Consider the following 13,975-nt stretch of genomic DNA (forward strand, 5'->3'; position numbering starts at 1 on the left):
TAACATATCTTTCTTATTATACTATCATGAGTAAATGAGCCATAAACTCGTCATGAGATAACAAGAATAAAACATAAGGGAATACTCAATATATGACGACCCAACATGATATACAAACTTATACATGTGACATACGGGCCTATAAGGCCGACATGACCATTTGTAAACTCAACACATGGGCCAACAAGGCCATACAAGTATCCATAAACCTGAATTCTGTCTACAAGCCTCTAAGATTACCTAAAATCATAAAGGTCAGGACAGAGCCCCGCCATACCAATCAATACATATCCAAAGCATACTGACCAAATAGGCAACTCCGGAGCAAGTGGATTGCACCAACACCTTCCGCTGAGCTGATAGCCTACTTGGAGGAATGTCAACCTATCTATCGGGACCTGCGGGAATGAAACGCAACGTCCCCAGGCAAAAGGGATGTCAGTACGAATAAAGTACCGAGTATGTAAGGCAGGAAAGCATAAACAAGAATAGTAATGTAAAGAAAGATAGATGAGATACAACCTATAACATCTGAGTGCCTCTAGGGGCTACTGACATGAAATGCATAATACATATATATACATAAACTTTTTAAAAAGCATACGCCTCTGTGGGCATCATCATCATCATATCGTACCCGCCCTCAAAGAGGACTCGGTAAAAAAACGTACCCGGCAATCATAAGGCTCGGTAGAATCGTACCTGACCATGTGGAGCTTGGTAATCCCAACTGACCAGTGGTTTCACAATAGGTGTCGTACCCGGCCGACTATAGAGCGGCTCGGTAGAGTAAAATAGATACATATATAATGCATACTCGACTCATGGAATCACGTTCTAACCCTTTCGGAGTGATGTAAGGTCATAGCACCTTCGATTAACATTATGGACATCCCTACCATCAATATGAACCTTTAGTAGGATTTAAGGATCATACACCCTTTTTTAGAATAACTTTATAAGGAAAGAACAACATGGACAACCTTAGTTTCTAGGAGTAGATTTGTTATGAATTAGCGTACCGTTTATGTTCATGTCACTTTAGATCATGCCAAAAGAAAGAAGTAAGTGCCTTAGCATACCTTGTATATTCTTCCCAACCTCAAGCTATGCAATTTCATGGCTCCTTAGTCTATAATAAGAGAAAGGACACTCTCGTTATTGTTTAAGCGTCGTAACTATTATGTATCAACTACAACCTATTTTACAATGAAACGGACAGCACCTCCCCTATATAAATGACTTCACACAAGTCAAAACAATCACAAATAGCCCAATATACCACTATCACTTCATACACAACACGACAACCATAATAATGTCAAACAATCCGAAAATGTTACGACGAACGACCAGCAAACAACCTTTCCATTATGTGGTGTTTCTCCAAACCCTTCCTCCTCTCAACTCCAAAAAAATAGTAGCAAAAGAGACAACCCAATACCAACACAAAACAGCCCAAAAACAGTCCCACAAGTTCATCAACTCAAAAATAATTTTTCAGTTTACTTAAACACGTTTCGACTTGTCTTTTCTTTCAAATTGAGAAATACAACCAAAAGTACATCATTATACCTCTTATCTAATAAAACAGCCATGAATGCAACTTAAAAATAAGTTTACAACCAGCCAACCATTACACAAGAACAAACAACATACCATTCTTTCGAAACTAGCTAGGTCTATCCTTTACGATCGAGTTACAACTCGCAAACGCATATATAATGGAAGGAGAAGCATATAATTACCTTGTACTGAGTATAACCCATGAAACCTGGTCCTTCTTCATCAAAAATAAGTTCCGCAGCACGGCTACAAGAAGGAGAAAGATAAACTAGCAAGCTGTCCGGACTTTTCAGCACTAGAATCGTGTCGTAACACCCGGAATACCCTAGGGTTTGGGTGGGATTTTTGGGGAGGAGTTGCAGGGGTTCAATTAGGTTTTCTTAGTCTGAAAGATAGGTGAAATAACTGAGTTGATAGTCCCTTAAAAGTCCCCTCTTGGCCGACTTTGGGGCTTTATATTTTGTCCTCTCATTTTGGCAAGTAGGTGATGCACCTACTTGTCACCTACCAATCTGCGCAGACTCGCTAAAATATTAATATCTCTATACTCCGAGATCGTATTGACAAACGGTTTATTGAGTTGGAAACTAGTCTCATAGATCATTAATTTGGTAGGTAGATCATCCCCTAATTCCAAGTATATTGGGAGAAAAAGCATTCAAAATATAGGGTGTAACAAAGACAATTAATTCAAAGGCAATTGATAAACGGTTTATTGCGCATTTACGAAGATATGGGGTGTAACAAAGGCAAGTAATTCAATTAGACATGTTTTCCTAAGCTAACAACAGGCTTAAATTGCAAGTAGTATAAACAAGAAAAGAAACATACTAGTAATTACTTAATGAAAATCAGATTTTCAAGAATTAGCACAAGTACACACTCATCACCTCACATACAAGGCATTTTAATTATCAACAATACCAAATCCTAAGGGGAGTTTCCCCCACACAAGGTTAGGCAAGCCACTTACCTCGAACCGGCTCAAAATCAACCTGAAACCACATTCTTGTCACGAGTACTCGACTCCAAATGGCCCAAATCTATTCAATTCAATTGCATAATGTAAATAACACTTCAAGTAACTGATTCTACAAAAAATATTTAAGCTAATATGCGAAATTAGGAAAAATGATGAAAACATCCCTCGGGACCACGTCTCAGAATCAGGTACAATTTACATTTTCAGAATCCTCATACTCTCACAAGTTTATACATATCAAGAACACTGAAATCGGAGTTCAATTGGCCCCTCAAATACCCATTTTAATGTCTCTTAATCTCAATCCCTAATTACCCATTTTGCACTTATTTTTCCCTAATATTTCACCACTAATTAGACCTTTAATTACATATAAACGAGTCATGAAGTTAAGAATATTACCTCAAAGTGATTCCCTTCTGGTTTCCTCAAAAGCTTCAATCCCGTTCAAAAATGGTGGAAAAATGAAGAAGGGTCGCGGATTGGCTATTTAAATACTGCACAGGTATTTGTACATCGCGATCGCGTAAAATGAGGTGCGATCGCGAAGAGGAAAATCCGATGGCTCCTAAACTAGGTTACGTGAACGCGTGATGAAGCATGCAAACGCAGAAGAGGGAAAGGCAGCCTTACCCGTTCGCGGACAGGACAATGCGAACACATAGGGTAAATGGTCACAGTACCCCCCCCCCCACTCCTAGTTCTACTACACGAATGCAAACAGAGGGATACGAATGCGAAGGAGGAGGGGGCAGACTTCCGCGATCGCGAGCCAAAACATGCGAACGCGATGAACAATTAAATCATCCTCCGAAATTACACTACGCGAATGCGGAGGGAAGAGCGCGAATGCGATTAAGGAAACCAGATACTAGCAGTTTAGCAATTCCAACAAGTTCCAAATTGACCCGTTGAGCATCCGAAACACACCCGAGGCCCCTAGGACCTCAACCAAACATGCCAACCAATCCTAAAATATCATTCAAACTTGTTCCGATCTTCGGAACGCTCAAAACAATATCAAAACACCAATTTTACATCGGATTTAAGCCTAAGAATTCCAAAAACTCTCAAATTACGCTTTCGATCAAAAAGTCTATCAAACCTCGTCTGAATGACCTGAAATTTTGCACATACGTCACCTTCAACACTACAGAGCTACTCCAACTTCCAAAATTCCATTCCAACCCCGGTATCAAAATCTCACTATCAAACCGGAAACTTCAAAAATTCAACTTTCGTCATTTCAAACCTAAATTAGCTACGCACCTCCAAAACACAACCCAGACACGCCCCTAAGCCCGAAATCACCCAACAGAGCTAATAGAACCAACGGAATTCCATTCCGAGGCCGTCTTCACACTGCTCCGACTACGGTCTAATTTCTAAAACTTAAACTCTCATTTAGGGACTAAGTGTCCCAAAACTCTCCGAAACTCGAAGCCAAGCATCCCAGCAAATCAAAATAGCAGAAACAAACACGGGGAAAGCAGTTAATAGAGGATCGGGGTATTAATTCTTAAAACGACCGGCTGGGTCGTTACATCCTCCCACACTTAAACATTCGTTCGTCCTCAAACGAGCATAGAGACATACCTGAAGTAGTGAAAGATGAGGGTAACGACTGCGCATATCCTGCTCGGTCTCCTAGGTCGCCTCCTCGACCGGCTAACCCCGGCACTAAACCTTCACTGATGCAATGTTCTTTGACCTCAACTTTCTAACCTGCCAGTCCAATATTTCCACTGGCTCCTCAATATAAGATAGATCTTTGTCCAACTGGGAGGTAAGGCAAGCTAATAAGAAACCTCCCCAATACATCTCAATATCTCAAAAGGGCCAATAAACCTCGGACTCAACTTCCCCTTCTTCCCAAATCTCATAACGCCCTTCATAGGCGAAACCCGAAGCAGAACCCGCTCTCCAACCATATAGGAAACATCACGAACCTTCCAATCCGCGTAACTCTTCTGTCAGGACTGGGTTGTGCGAAGTCTATCCTGAATCACCTTAACCTTCTCCAAAGTATCCTGAACCAAGTCTGCGCCCAATAATATAGCCTCACCGGTTCAAACTAACCCACCGGGGATCTACACCGCCTATCATATAAAGCGTCATACGGTGCCATCTGAATGCTGGACTGATAACTATTGTTGTAGGCAAACTCTTCCAATGGCAAGAACTGATCCCAAGACCCTCCAAACTCAATCACACACGCACGGAGCATATCCTCAAGAATCTGAATAGTGCGCTCAAATTGGTCTGAGGGTGAAATGTTGTACTCAACTCTACTCGAGTACCCAACTCATGTTGTACGGCCCTCCAGAATCGTGATGTGAACTGAGCACCTCTATCTGAAATGATGGAAACTGGAATACTATGCAGACGAACAATCTCCCGGATATAAATCTCTGCTAGACGCTTCGAAGAATAGGTAGTACACACAGGAATGAAATGCGTGGACTTGGTCATCCGATCCACAATCACCCAAATGGCATCGAACTTCCTCAAAGTTCGTGGGAGCCCAACTACAAAGTCCATGGTGATCTGCTCCCATTTCCACTCCGGAATCTCTATCTACTGAAGCAACCCACCCGATCTCTGGTGCTCATACTTCACCTGCTGACAATTGTGGCACTGAGCTACAAATCCAACAATATCTTTCTTCATTCGCCTCCACCAATAGTGTTGTCTCAAATCCTGATACATCTTCGCGGCACCCGGATGAATGGAATACCGTGTACTATGGGCCTCCTCTAGAATCAACTCCCGAAGCTCATCACATTGGGTACACAAATCCAACCATGCATCCTCAATACCCTGTCATCACCAATAGTCACATCTGGCATTACCATGTTGAACCTTGTCCTTGAGGACAAGCAAATAAGGGTCATCATACTGACGCTCCCTAATACGATCAAATGAGGAAGACCGAGAAACCACGTAAGCTAGAACCCGACTGGGCTCCAAAAGATACAATCTCACAAACTGGCTGGCTAAGGCCTGAACATCCATCGCCATAGGCCTTTCCGATGCTAGTAAATAAGCTAAACTCTCTGCCCGGCGACTCAAAGCATCGGCCACCACATTGGCCTTATCTGGGTGATATAAAATAGTGATATCATAGTCCTTAAGCAACTCTAACCATCTCCTCTGGCACAAATTTAGATCCTTTTGCTTGAATAGGTGTTGCAAGCTTCGATGATCAGTATAAATCTCATAAGGCACACCATACAAATAATGATGTCAGATCTTCAAGGCGTGAACAATAGCAGCTAACTCAAGATCATGGACATGATAATTCTTCTCATGTACCTTCAACTATCTGAACGCGTAGGCAATCACCCTACCGTCTTGCATCAAAACTGCTCCAAGGCCAATCCTCGAGGCATCATAATAAAGAGTATAAGACCCCGAACCTGTAGGCAATATCAAAACTGGAGTTGTAGTCGAAGCTATCTTGAGCTTCTGAAAGCTCGCCTCACACTCTTCCGTCCACTGGAACGGAGCACCCTTCTGGTTCAACCTGGTCATAGGGGCTGCAATCGATGAAAACCCCTCCACAAAACGACGGTAGTAACCCGCCAATACAAGAAAACTACAGATCTCTATAGCTGAGGATGGTCCAGGCCAACTATGAACTGCCTCTACTTTCTTCGGATCCACCTGAATACCCTTACTCGATACCACGTGGCCTAAGAATGCCACGAAATCCAACCAAAACTCACATTTTATAAACTTTGAATATAACTTCTTTTCCCTCAGAATCTGGAGCACTGTCCTCAGGTGCTGCTCATGATCTGCTCGACTCCGGGAATACACCAGAATATATTCAATAAAGACGATGATGAACGAGTCAAGATACGGCCGGAACACACTGTGCATCAAATGCATAAAGGTTGCTGGGCATTGGTCAGCCCAAATGACATAACAAGGAACTCGTAATGACCATACCGATTCCTGAAAGCAGTCTTCGGAATATCTGGCTCTCGAATCTTCAACTGATGGTAACCTGAGCATAAGTCAATCTTAGAAAACACTTGTGCGCCTTGAAGCTGGTTAAACAGATCATCAATACGAGGCAAAGGATAACGGTTCTTCACTGTAACTTTGTTCAACTGGTGATAATCAATGCACATACGCATAGAACCATCCTTCTTCTTAAACAAGACAGGAACACCCCAAGGTGATACGCTGGGCCTAATAAAACCTTTATCAAGCAATTCCTACAACTGATCCTTCAACTCAGGAGGAGCCATACGATATGGAGGAATAGAAATGGGCTGAGTGCCCGGCAACAGATCGATGCCAAAATCAATATCTCTATCGGGCGGCATGCCCAGAAGGTCAGCTGGAAACACATCAGAAAAATCCTGTACTACTGGGACGGAATCCACCAAAAGGGTATGAATACTGACATCTCTCACATAAGCTAGATACGCATCACACTACTTCTCAACCATACGCTGAGCCTTAAGGAAGGAAATAACTCTATTGGGAGTGTGATCTAAAGCACCCCTCCACTCAACACGCGGTACACCTAGCATAGCCAACATCACAGTTTTGGCGTGACAATCAAGAATAGCATAATGGGGCGACAACCAGTCCATGTCCAAGATAATATCAAAATCTTCCATGCTGATTAACAATAAATCACATCTGGTCTCAAAACCACTAAGAGCAACCAAACACGACTGATAAACACGGTCCACAATAAGAGAATCTCCCACAGGAGTAGAAACATAAATAGGGGAACTCAAAGAATCCCGAGGTACACCCAAATACGGAGCAAAATAAGAAGGCACATAAGAATAAGTGGAGCCTGGATCGAATAGAACTGATGCATCTCTATGACAAACCAGTATAATACCTGTGATGACAGAATCAGAGGCAATAGCCTCGGTATGGACAGGAAGGGCATAGTATCAGGCTTGGCCTCCCCCTCTAGGGAGACCTCTACCTCCCCAACCTCCACCTCTAGTTAGTTGGCTAGGTGGGGTAGAAACTGGAGCTGTATCCATAGCTTGAGAACTCTGCGAGGTACGCTGTGGCTAACAAGTCTGTGGAGGTGCACCCCTCCCAAGTCTAAGAAAATCCCTCACCATATGGCATATGTCACCATACTCAAAACAATCTCTTGGAGGACGTGGCATTTGTGACTGGCTCGGGCCAGGTCTGCTAGACTAACCTCTGAAAGCACCCTGCACAGGATGCGCTCTAGATACCGGAGGTGCATAATAAGGCTCCTGAGGCCTAGGAGGAGCTGGAATACCACTGGTTGCTGGAATAGCTAAATGAACAGGGCGACTCATATAACCCCTACTATGACGACCTGCAGCTGGGGCACGGACACTAGAATAATGGCCCGACTCTCGAGACCTATGGGCCTCCCTCTCCTCTCTCTCTCCCTAGCATTCATACCCTTAATCCTCCTAGCAATGCTCACCACCTACTGATAAGAAATATCCATCTCCAACTCACAAGCCACGCTAGATCTGATGCTGGGAATAAGCCCCTCAATAATTCGGCGAACCCTCTCGCGAATAGTAGAAACCAAGGATGGGGCATGTCTAGCCAAGCTAGTGTAACAAACAGCACACTCCGAGACAGTCACAGTACCCTGGCGCAAATGCTCAAACTCAGCGTGCCATGCATCCCTGAGGCTCTAAGGAACAAACTCTCTCAAGAACATATCTGAAAACTGAGTCCAAGTCAGTGAAGTTGCCTCATCCGGACTGTCTAACTCATAAGTACGCCACCACTTATAGGCGGCTCCTCGAAGTTGGAAGGCAATGAAAAAACCCAACTCGATCCTAATATACCCATAGTACAGAGGATACAGTGACACTCTGATGCTAACCTATTGAATATAGGAGGATCATACTTCTTGAACCTCTCAAGTCTCCGCTACTCATCCTTTGAAGCCACTGCCCTATCCTCGGTTGACCTGGGACTGCAGGCTGTACAAGAATAATATCTGGGACCTGATCAACATGCACTCACTGCTCAAGAGTGCGGGCGGCGGGAGTCTGTGCTCCTCCCCCGGCCTAAGATGTGGCTGCAGCAAGGGGAAGCAACCCTGCCTGAGCCAAAGTGGTATACATACTCATGAAATGTGCTAGAGTCTACTGAAGAGCTAGAGTAGTAGTAGCAGTAGGCATATCATGTGCCTGGACTACGGCTGGAACTGCTGGTGGTACATCGGTGGCAGATCACGCAAGTGTTCTGGCTGCACCACGTGCGCTTCCTCGGCCTCTACCAAGGCCCCGTCCTCTGACGGCTGCAGTAAGGGGTGCGGGTGCCTGATCATCTCGGGTAACACGTGTCCTCACCATCCGTGAGAGAATAGAAGACAAAAGCTTAGAATTGTGATATCAAAAATCTTCGCATGACAAGGAAATCAAATGAAGTGGAATTTTCCTAACAGTTACATAGCCTCTCGTAGATAAGTATAGACGTGTTTGTACCGATCCGCAAGACTCTAATAAACTGTCTTGTGATTCAGGACTTCTATGAACCTAGAGCTCTGATATCAACTTGTCACGACCCCGGTTTGCCCTCTGTGAATCATCGTGACGGCACCTAGTCTCTACGACTAGGTAAGCCTAACAATACGAAAAATAAACAAAAATTAAGGAAGAATAATTAAAAACTAAAATAGTAAAATAAAACAGTGTTTAAGATGTCGCTAGGCACATACAATAACAACTCTCAAAAACTAACAACATTTCCCAAAACCCGCAATCTCATGAAACACAAGCTTTTGAATATCTACTGTGTCTAACTCCAGAATATCTAACAAAGAAAAGAAATATAAAAGGGCTAATACTTAAAAGGAGAGTAGAAAGGGACTCTTCGGTCTACGGACGCGACAGATATACCTTAGAGTCTCTACAAGCGCCTCGTCTCAAGCATGATAAGTCTGAGTGGAAGTACCTAGATCTGCATATGAAAAACATGCACAGAAAAGGCATGAGTACACCACAGCGGTACTCAGTAAGTATCAAGCCTAACCTCGGTCGGGTAGTGACGAGGAAGGTCAGGGCCCTACTCAGGTTAAATAAAATATAAGGTTGAACAGTGTAGAACAAAATAGTATAACTAAGTACAATAGTAAAAGTAACATAGGATATAAAGGACATCAATAACTACTACAGAGGAAAAGTAAACACAGAAAGAAATACAACTCAACACAAAGATAACAATCGGGGATCTCCCAGGATACCGTCCTGTAGTCCCAAATATAAATATCCAGTGGATCGCCCGGGATATCGTCCTGTAGTCCAACTCATAATGCGAGGGGATCTCCTGGAATACCGATCCGTAGTCCTAAATGTAAATACTCAGTACAGGGGGAATATACTGGGTGCAGTCCCGTAGTTCCAATGTAAATGTGCAAGGGGATCTCCCGGAATACCGTTCCGTAGTCCCAAAGTAAACATACAGGGGGATCTCCCGGGATACCATCTCGTAGTCCCAAAGTAAACACACAGCAACAACAAAAAGAGTACACAGTTCAATTCAAGTTCCATACCAAGGAAAAACTAGGTATTTCTAACATAGCATGCTGCACGTAATCCAAATAAGGCAGTTTGAGCAAGTAAGGCAATTAAGTCAATTAAACATGCTTTCCTAAGCTAACAACAGGCTTAAATTGCAAGTAGTATAAACAGGAAAAGAAACATACTAGTAATTACTTAATGGAAATCGGATTTTCAATAATTAGCATAAATATGCACTCGTCACCTCACATACAAGGCATTTCAATTGTCAATAATACCAAATCCTAAGGAAAGTTTCCCCCATACAAGGTTAGCCAAGCCACTTACCTCGAACCGGCTCAAAATCAACCCGAAACCACATTCTTACCACAAGTACTTGACTCCAAATGGCCCAAATCTATTCAATTCAATTGCATAATGTAAATAACACTTCAAGTAACTGATTCTACAAACAAATTCTAAGCTAATACGCGAAATTAGGTAAAATGACCAAAATTCCCCTCGGGTCCACATCTCAGAATTGCGTACAATTTACATTTTCAGAATCCTCATACTCTCACAAGTCTATACATATCAAGAACACTGAAATCGGAGTTCAATTGACCCCTCAAATATATATTTTAAGGTCTCTTAATCTCAAGCCCTAATTACCCTTTTTGCACTGATTTTTCCCTAATTTTCACCACTAATTAGACCTTTAATCACATATAAATGAGTTATGAAGTCAAGAATATTACCTCCAAGTGATTCCCCTTTGGTTTCCTCAAAAGCTTCAATCCCATTCAAAAATGATGGAAAAATGAAGAAGGGTCGCAGATTGGCTATTTAAATACTGCCCAGGTATTTGTACATCACGATCGTGTAAAATGAGGTGCGATCGCGAAGAGGAAAATATGATGGCTCTTGAACTGGGCTATGCAAACGCGTGACGAAGCATGCGAACACGGAAGAGGGAAAGGCAGGCTTACGCATTCGTAAACAAGGCAATACAAACGCGTAGAGTAAATGGTCACATTACCCCCCCCCCCCCCGCTCCTGGTTCTCCAACATGAACACGAACAGAGGGATGCGTAGGACAAGGGGGCAGACTTCCGCAATCGTGAGCCAAAAAATGTGAACGCAATGAACAATTAAATCATCCTCCGAAATTACACTACGCGAATGTGGAGGGAAGGGCACGAACGCGATTAAGGAAACCAGATACCAGCAGTTCAGCAATCCCAACAAGTTCCAAAATGACACGTTGAGCATCCGAAATACACCTGAGGCCCCCTAGACCTCAACCAAACATTCCAAACAATTCTAAAACATCATTCAAACTTGTTCCAATCTTCGGAACGCTCAAACAATATCAAAACACCAATTTTACATCGGATTCAAGCCTAAGAATTCCAAAAACTCTCAAATTACGCTTTCATTCAAAACGTCTATCAAACCTCGTCTGAATGACCTAAAATTTTGCACACACGTCACATTCAATACTACGGAGCTACTTCAACTTCAGAAATTCCATTCCGACCCTGATTCAAAATCTCACTATCAAACCAGAAACTTAAAAAATTCAACTTTCGGTATTTCAAGCCTAAATTATCTGCGGATCCCCAAAACACAACCCGGACACACCCCTAAGCCTAAAATCGCCCAACGGAGCTAACGGAACCAATGGAATTCCATTCCAAGGTTGTCTTCATACTGCTCTGACTACGGTCCAATTTCTAAAACTTAAACTCTTATTTAGGGACTAAGTGTCCCAAAACTCTCCGAAACTCAAAGCCAAACATCTTGGCAAATCAAAATATCAGAAACAAACACGGGGAAAGCAGTTAATAGGGGATCGGGGCGTTAATTCTTAAAATGACCGGCCCGATTGTTACATTAGTGGGAAATTAATGAGTTGATTAAGAGAAGGGGTGAATGTTTGGATAAGTTTAAGGAGGCTCAATGTGGCAGCCAAGAGCCTTAGTAAATGTGACTCTTAAGTTCACATAATAAGGTGGAAAAATTGGAGGGATTTTGGTGGCCAAGTCTTATAAAGTGGGGCCCACACCACCAAGACTTAAAATCTCTTTAATTCACAAAAATGAATATGTTTTACATCTAACAAGTAACCGATGGAGCTCACAATTTTAAAGAAATCTCTTTACTACATTAAGGTTTGAGGCAAAGCTTGCTAAGTAACAGATGGAACTCAAGTAATTCATTTGAAACTTCATAATGCGATAAAGCATGAAATTTGTAATTCTAAGAGAGTACGGTGCAATCTTTCTCAAGAATATCATACGGATTTTTCCTTACTTCGATTCGTATTTACGTGTTTTCGCAAAAGACATGTTTTAGAGGGATTATCAAGAGAATCAGTTCAGGTATGTTAAGGCTATCCCTTCTTTCCTTTTGGCATGATCCATACGATACAAATGAAAGAGCAAATGCATAACTTTCATAAATAACTCTATTCATAGAATTACTAGAGGCACCTACATTCTTGATTTCCCTATGTGTTGTACTATTCTATCATATGTTCATGGGTCTCAGAAAATGCGTAAGTTGATGAAGTTTATTTCATCATATTAATAAGAGACATAATGGTCTTATGACGTTCCGAAAGATTTTATTGACACACTTCTCATGCATTGCATTTATTTATACATGTACATTGACCCATGATCAAATAGCGTTATATACGCATATACATACACACACACACACGCATACACACATACACACACACACACATACACACACACACACACACACATATATATATATATATATGTGTGTGTGTGTGTGTGTGTGTGTGTGTGTGTGGGAAAAGGTTACGGCGTTATATACGCACCGCCACCTGATCAGCTGGTATATGTTGATGATTTGTGCCCACAGTGGCCGAGATGATATGATGGGATGCCCTCGGAGGCTTGATGATGTATGAACGCATATACCTATGCATGGTATGACATTTATACGCATATGCATGACATTATAAATATTAAATTATTCACAGAGCTATTCAGACTTACATATTGATTCTTTTACTCCTTGTTTCTCTCATGTCTATTATTTACTGATTTTTATTCCTTATATACTCGGTGCATTATTTGTACTGACATCTCTTTTGCCTGGGGATGCTGCGTTTCATACTCGCAAGTCCCGATAGACAGGTTGGGAGTCCTCCAAGTAGGCTATCAGCTCAGCAAAAGTTGTTGGTGCGCTCCATTTGCTCCGGAGTTCCTTTTTTGGTCAGTATAAGTAGGATATGTATTGATTGGTATGGGCGAGGCCCAGTCCCGACCTTTATGATACTTATGTACTCTTAGAGGCTTGTAGAAGGATGTCATGTATATGGATACTTGTATGGCCTTATCGGCCTATGTTTGGCCTATGTTTTGTGTTTACAAATGATCATGTTGGCCTTATAGGTCTGTATTTCACGTGTATAAATTTCTATATCAGGTTGGGTAGTTCTATGTCGAGTATTCTATTTATTCTAGTTATCTCATGATAGCCTTTTCGGCTCATTTACCTATGATAGTATGGCACGAAAGATACGTTATGTTGGTACTCGATTGAGTATGGTACCGGGTGCTCATTGCGGTCCATAGGTTTGGGTCGTGACAAATCCAACTTATGATCATTTTTAAGTCTTTTAGTTGCTTATGTTTTGCCATCCCCCCAATATTAGTAGAGATAAGTTTCAATCCAGATCTATCACTTCTGTTTTTTTGGGGTACCCCTGTGGTAAAAAGGGCTACAAACTCCTCAATCTTGATAATCATGCCATATTTTTCTCAAGGGATGTAGTGTCTCGTAAGCATGTTTTTCCTTACAAATCTACTTCTCCTTCTATGTTTCCTTCTCCCTTAGAACTTATGGATTCTGTCACTCCACCAACAATATCAACTTCTGTTCTTACTACCATTTCTACTAGTAT

This window comes from Nicotiana tabacum, chromosome 1 (assembly GCF_000715075.1).
Source record: "Nicotiana tabacum cultivar K326 chromosome 1, ASM71507v2, whole genome shotgun sequence".
NCBI classification, from domain to species: domain Eukaryota; kingdom Viridiplantae; phylum Streptophyta; class Magnoliopsida; order Solanales; family Solanaceae; genus Nicotiana; species Nicotiana tabacum.